Source organism: Nansenia antarctica (genome assembly GCF_963989245.1).
Source record: "Nansenia antarctica genome assembly, chromosome: 2".
Lineage (NCBI taxonomy): Eukaryota > Metazoa > Chordata > Actinopteri > Argentiniformes > Microstomatidae > Nansenia > Nansenia antarctica.
Genome location: NC_137675.1, coordinates 29891293 through 29897957, shown reverse-complemented (window position 1 = coordinate 29897957; position 6665 = coordinate 29891293). Strand labels below are relative to the sequence as shown.

Here is a 6665-nt window from a genome sequence, read left to right as displayed (position 1 = left end):
TGTCTGTGTCTGTGTCAGTGTCAGTGTGGTCTGTGTCTGTGTGGTCTGTGTCAGTGTCAGTGTCTGTGTCTGTGTCTGTGTCAGTGTCAGTGTCTGTGTCAGTGTCTGTGTCTGTGTCTGTGTCAGTGTCTGTGTCTGTGTCAGTGTCTGTGTCAGTGTCAGTGTCTGTGTCTGTGTCTGTGTCTGTGTCTGTGTTCCCGCACTGGTCTTAAAAAGCCTTAAAGTCTCAAATCCAGCAATCCAATCCATAAGGCCTAAAAAGTTTTTTTTTAAAAGTCAGTTATTCGGTGTAAAATTAAGGGGCTAGGTCTTAAAAATGAGATCTTGCAAGGAAATCAGTCCGACCGCATCTACTTACGCGGAAATTAATCAAGCTGGAACCCCCAAAAAAGACAATTTGCTTCCTTTTTTGTCTGTATGGTAGTGAAATCCCTAATTTCATCACCTCGAGGATGACAAAAAGCTATCATATGGTGTCGCGAATAGGTCTAAAATTATATCCAAAGAGGTCTAAAAAAGGTCTTAAATCTGACTTGTAGGAAACTTGTAGGAACCCTGAATGAAGGAAACTAATCTAAAAACTAACACATTTTTATGATGATATGAAAACGATGATTGCTGCAGAGCGGTCGCAAGTCACAGCAATTCAACCCCCTCCCCTCTCCTCTCCCCATCACCCCTCCCTCCCTCCCCCCTTCCCTCCCTCTCTCAGGGGTATAACAAGGCGGTAGACTGGTGGGCACTGGGCGTACTGATCTACGAGATGGCGGCGGGATACCCTCCGTTCTTCGCCGACCAGCCCATCCAGATCTACGAGAAGATCGTCTCTGGGAAGGTGAGCTGTCTGTCTGTCTGTCTGTCTACCAGGGGTCCCCTTCTGTCTGTCCGTCTGTCTGTCTGTCTACCAGGGGTCCCCTTCTGTCTGTCTGTCTGTCTGTCTGTCTACCAGGGGTCCCCTTCTGTCTGTCTGTCTGTCTGTCTGTCTACCAGGGGTCCCCTTCTGTCTGTCTGTCTGTCTACCAGGGGTCCCCTTCTGTCTGTCTGTCTGTCTACCAGGGGTCCCCTTCTGTCTCTCTGTCTGTCTGTCTGTCTGTCTGTCTGTCTACCAGGGTTCCCACGGGTCCTCGAAATCCTTGAAGGTTTGTGAATTTGAGAAAAAAAAATCAAGGTCTTAAAAGTTTTTGAAAAAGCAGACATGGGTCATTGAAAGTGCTTGAATTCCCCCCCCCCCCCCCCCCCCTCTCTCTCTCTCTCTCTCTCTCTCTCTCTCTCTAAAGAAAAAATATATATATATTAAAAAATGTTTTTCTTAGCTCATCAACTAGTAAATAAGTCTCTGTGTTGCTTAACTTTACACATATTTCACAATATATGGTTTTGCTGTGCTGTGGTAGAGAAGGCAAGAGACCATAGATCTAGTGTTCACACATTCAAGCCTCTCCTTTTAATTGTTGTCTGTGAGCGGAGAGTTCTATTATATACATTTTATGCACATTGTTGTATGTCACCCAGCAGATATGGCAGTTTTTTTGTCATTTAGTCACGTCCTCAAAATCTTTTTGTGTGCTTGTAATCTGGGGGAAGTATGTGCCTCTGATGTCTTCCTACAGTTGACAGGTAGTTAAAAAGTGCAGCTCTGTTTCCACCTCGTTTAGTGTGCAGTGGGTGCACAGTCTGTCTTGTCTTGTCTTGGGAGCGCAGGTCTGCCTGTGGCGGCCTCTCTCTCTCCATGGCGAGGCTGTGCTCACTGAGTCTGGACATAGTCACAGATTCCCTCCATTTTGGATCCGTCACAGTACTCAGGTATTCACCAGTCCATCGTTCAGGAGAAAGGCAGGAGAGAGGAGAGGAGAGGAGAGGAGAGGAGGCCATTTTGAATGGCTGGATTCAATTAGATGTCTGTCTGTCTGTCTGTCTGTCTATATTGCATCTTCCCAAAGAGAAAAAAGCAAATGAGACCAAACAGCAAATGACGTGTGTCTGTGTGTGCGTGCGTGTGTGTGTGTGTGCGTGTGCGTGTGCGTGTGCGTGTGCGTCCGTGTCCGTCCCACAGGTGCGTTTCCCGTCCCATTTCAGCTCCGACCTGAAGGACGTCCTGAGGAACCTGCTGCAGGTGGACCTGACCAAGCGCTACGGCAACCTGAAGAACGGCGTCAGCGACATCAAGGGACACAAGTGGTTCGCCACCACCGACTGGATAGCTGTCTACCAGAGGAAGGTGAGGGGGGGGCAGGGCTGTCTACCAGAGGAAGGTGAGGGGGGGGGGGGGCTGTCTACCAGAGGAAGGTGAGGGGGGGGGGCTGTCTACCAGAGGAAGGTGAGGGGGGAGGGCTGTCTACCAGAGGAAGGTGAGGGGGGGGGGGGGCTGTCTACCAGAGGAAGGTGAGGGGGGGGGGGGGGGCTGTCTACCAGAGGAAGGTGAGGGGGGGGGGGGGCTGTCTACCAGAGGAAGGTGAGGGGGGGGGGCAGGGCTGTCTACCAGAGGAAGGTGAGGGGCTGTCTACCAGAGGAAGGTGAGGAGGATGGGGGGGGCTGTCTACCAGAGAAAGGTGAGGGGCTGTCTACCAGAGGAAGGTGACGGGGGGGGAGCAGAGTGGACTAGACTCTGACAAAAGTGGAATGTTAGCCTGTAATTTTGGGGGTGACTGTGGCTTTGGGGCGGCTGTGGCTCAGGAGGGTAGAGCCGGCGGTCTAACGATCGCAAGGTCGGCGGTTTCGATCCCCGAGGTGTTCCATGGGCAAGACACTGAACCCCGAATTGCTCCCAACGAGCGGGCCGGCGATGCCAGCGTTTGAGACGGTATGCGTTACGGATCGACTAGAAACCCACATAGAAATGGACCTTCCGGTGAACTTGGGAGAACCAGAATGCGCGTGGACAGGGACGCGGGAAGGGGGGTGCTGAGGGTGCCATTTCAGCTCCGACCTGAAGGACGTCCTGAGGAACCTGCTGCAGGTGGACCTGACCAAGCGCTACGGCAACCTGAAGAACGGCGTCAGCGACATCAAGGGACACAAGTGGTTCGCCACCACCGACTGGATAGCTGTCTACCAGAGGAAGGTGAGGGGGGGGCAGGGCTGTCTACCAGAGGAAGGTGAGGGGGGGGGGGGCTGTCTACCAGAGGAAGGTGAGGGGGGGGGGCTGTCTACCAGAGGAAGGTGAGGGGGGAGGGCTGTCTACCAGAGGAAGGTGAGGGGGGGGGGGGCTGTCTACCAGAGGAAGGTGAGGGGGGGGGGGGGGGGCTGTCTACCAGAGGAAGGTGAGGGGGAGGGGGGGCTGTCTACCAGAGGAAGGTGAGGGGGAGGGGGGGCAGGGCTGTCTACCAGAGGAAGGTGAGGGGGGGGGGGGCTGTCTACCAGAGGAAGGTGAGGGGGGGGGGGCAGGGCTGTCTACCAGAGGAAGGTGAGGGGCTGTCTACCAGAGGAAGGTGAGGAGGATGGGGGGGGCTGTCTACCAGAGAAAGGTGAGGGGCTGTCTACCAGAGGAAGGTGACGGGGGGGGGAGCAGAGTGGACTAGACTCTGACAAAAGTGGAATGTTAGCCTGTAATTTTGGGGGTGACTGTGGCTTTGGGGCGGCTGTGGCTCAGGAGGGTAGAGCCGGCGGTCTAACGATCGCAAGGTCGGCGGTTTCGATCCCCGAGGTGTTCCATGGGCAAGACACTGAACCCCGAATTGCTCCCAACGAGCGGGCCGGCGATGCCAGCGTTTGAGACGGTATGCGTTACGGATCGACTAGAAACCCACATAGAAATGGACCTTCCGGTGAACTTGGGAGAACCAGAATGCGCGTGGACAGGGACGCGGGAAGGGGGGTGCTGAGGGTGCTGCAGCACCCCCTAGCGGCAGGCAGAAGGAGCTCCTCCTGCCTGAATTTAAAAAATAAAAATATTATTCAAACAATAATTTAAAACTATTGTTGCTTTTGGGAATAGAAATAAATGTGTTTTTTGTAATAAAAATGTGTTTGTTAGTTTTAATGTTAGTGATCACATGGTCATATCTTGCTAGGGACTTGACATCCGAGTTAGCTAACTATCAGGTGCAGGTGCAACATGGCGCAAAAACGAATCTCTGAGTTCTTTAGCAAAAATGCTAAATCAGCCAGAACAATTGAAGTGGAGTTGGAAGAAGATGCTGATGCAGGGGCAGGGCCTTCTTCCACTTTGCCCACAGACAGACCACCACCAGGCTGTTACCCCATCCAGTGTAGCAGCAGAACCTAGCAGGTCTGAGGCTTACGTTAGCCCTAGCCAACACAGACCAGGAGGAGACCAGGTGGTCCCGCCACCGCCACCCCCACCCCCACCCCCACCCCCGTTTGACGAGCCGTGTCGACCAGACATACGTTTTCCTGGGAGGAAAATTGGAACAGAGACATTCGAGTTTCATTTCATTTCAAAAAAGCTGGTTTACCAGGTGGAAATGGTTGCATTATGTCACTGAAAGAGACACTGTTCTTTGCTTCTCTTGCAGTAAAGCTATAGAGAAGGGGTTAAGGCACCAGAAAGACAAGTGCATTTACAGTAGGAGGCTTTTGTAACTGGCGGAAAGCAACGACAAAGTTTAGCCAACACGAGATGTCTGACATACATTCAGAATCGGTGAGATTGCTTGCTTCGCTTAACAACACTCCCATTAATGCTCTACTGTCGGACGTTGTTGAGAAAGAGCAACAGACGGCCAGAAACGTATTAGAACTGATATTCAGATCCATCAGATTCTTAGGCAGCGAAGGGCTTCCGTTAAGAGGCAATAACAATCGAGATGGAGTGCTGTCTGTAATAATGGTCAACATCATGTTGACATTGTGGGACACTGTGAGCTGAGTGGAAATTACTGTAAATTCCAACACATTGTTGGTAAAATATTTAACGTTACGTCTTTGTAGTGTGTGGGTGTGTGCGTGCTTAACTATTATTGACCGTGCATTGGGGCCCGTCGTTATGCCACTGTGTGCGTGTGAGCGAACGAGCAAGCAGCGAGAGGGAGGGAGGGAGAAATCGTTATAATTTTTTTCCCTGTAGCGTATATAGACAGCACCTCAGCACCCCCAGTCAAAATACCTTCCCGCGTGCCTGCGCGTGGAGCCAGTACACCGGACCAGTGCCCCAGATACTGACACACAGAGAAGTAGAGTGGGTGTGTCAGGTCGAGGCAGGCAGGGATGTGAACTGTGTTTTGTTTTCAAACAGGGAGTTTGAATGTACATTTGAGGCGTCGAAAACATATACAGCTGACTCTAATCGTTTCGTAAACATAGGGCAGACACACACACACACAGCACACACACACACAAACACAAACACCACACACACACACCACACTCAACACAGCCCTCTTTACCAACAAAGATATTTGAGTATGTTAGTTTACAGAAGGCCACAGTGCACGCTGTAAGTCAACACAGCTAACGTAACACTTTTAGAAGGAGTTTGAATTAAGTTTTCTCTTTGTGTGTGTGTGCGTGTGCCTGTGTGTGTCTGTGCCTGTCTGTGTCTGTGCCTGTGTCCGTGTCTGTGCCTGTCTGTACCTGTGTGTGTGTACCTGTGTGTGTGTGTGCGTGTGTGTGTGTCTGTGCCTGTCTTTGCTTGTGTGTGTGTGTGTGTGTGTGTGTGTGTGTGTCTGTGTCTGTGTCTGTGTGTCTGCCTGTGCGCGTGTGCGTGTGCGTGTGTGTGTGGCAGGTGGAGGCTCCTTTCGTCCCGAAGTTCAAAGGCCCCGGCGACACCAGCAACTTCGACGACTACGAGGAGGAGGAGATCCGCGTCTCCTTCAACGAGAAATGTGCCAAGGAGTTCTCTGAGTTCTAGACCCGACCAGGAGAGAGGGGGAGAGGGGGAGAGAGAGGGGGAGAGAGAGGGTGGGATGGAGGGAGGGAGGGAGGGAGGAAAGGTAAACTGGAGTTCTGTCTCCCGTTCAATCACAAGCACCAGCTACACAGAGAGAGAGAGAGAGAGAGAGAGAGAGAGAGAGAGAGAGAGAGAGAGAGAGAGAGAGAGAGAGAGAGAGAGAGGGGAGAGAGGGAGGGAGGGAGTGGAGTAGAGGGAGGGAGGGATGGAGGAAAGAAGGGAGCAGGGAGACTGACGAACAGCAGTGTTGCCTTTCTGTTTCATTATTATTATTATGATTGTTTTTACTATTATTTATAATTTTTCCGTCTTTTCTATGTGCCACTTTTTTTCCAGTGGGATGGGGGGAGGGGGAGGGGGGAGGGGTCAAACCCTCTCCTCACTTTACAGGCTAACATTAACGTCCCTCAATGTCGTGGTCATCCCCGCCCCTCCTCTACTCCCACATCCTCCCTCCATGACAATCTTCCCCCTCTCCCTCCCCCATCTCAGTCTCCCCCCCCCCCCCCTCTCCCTCCCCCATCTCAGTGTCTCTCCCCCCCACTCTCCCTCCCCCATCTCAATGTCTCTACCCCCCACTCTCCCTCCCCCATCTCAGTGTCCCTCCCCCATCCCAGTGTGTCTCCCCCCTCCTCTCCAGTCGACCAAACTTGTGGATATTCCTGGAGGTCTCGGTCCAAACCTCTCTCGTCCTGAACTGAGTGAACTTCTGTTACCATAGCTACCACCACCTACCGCCACCCACCACCACCCACTACTACCCTCAACTACCCTCAACTACCCTCTACTACCCACTACTACCCTCTACTACCCTCTA

General features: G+C 52.3%; 1 pseudogene across 1 annotated transcript in view; it reads left to right on the top strand.

Moving 5' to 3' along the window:
• The window catches only part of LOC308150098 (cAMP-dependent protein kinase catalytic subunit alpha-like), a 21111-nt pseudogene extending 15302 nt beyond the window's left edge, over positions 1-5809 (top strand). The window contains exons 7-9 of the transcript in view: positions 707-835; positions 2054-2218; positions 5684-5809. The product of the transcript in view is annotated as a cAMP-dependent protein kinase catalytic subunit alpha-like (transcript). The remainder of the gene's footprint in view (positions 1-706; positions 836-2053; positions 2219-5683) is intronic.
• The last annotated feature ends 856 nt before the right edge of the window (positions 5810-6665 follow it).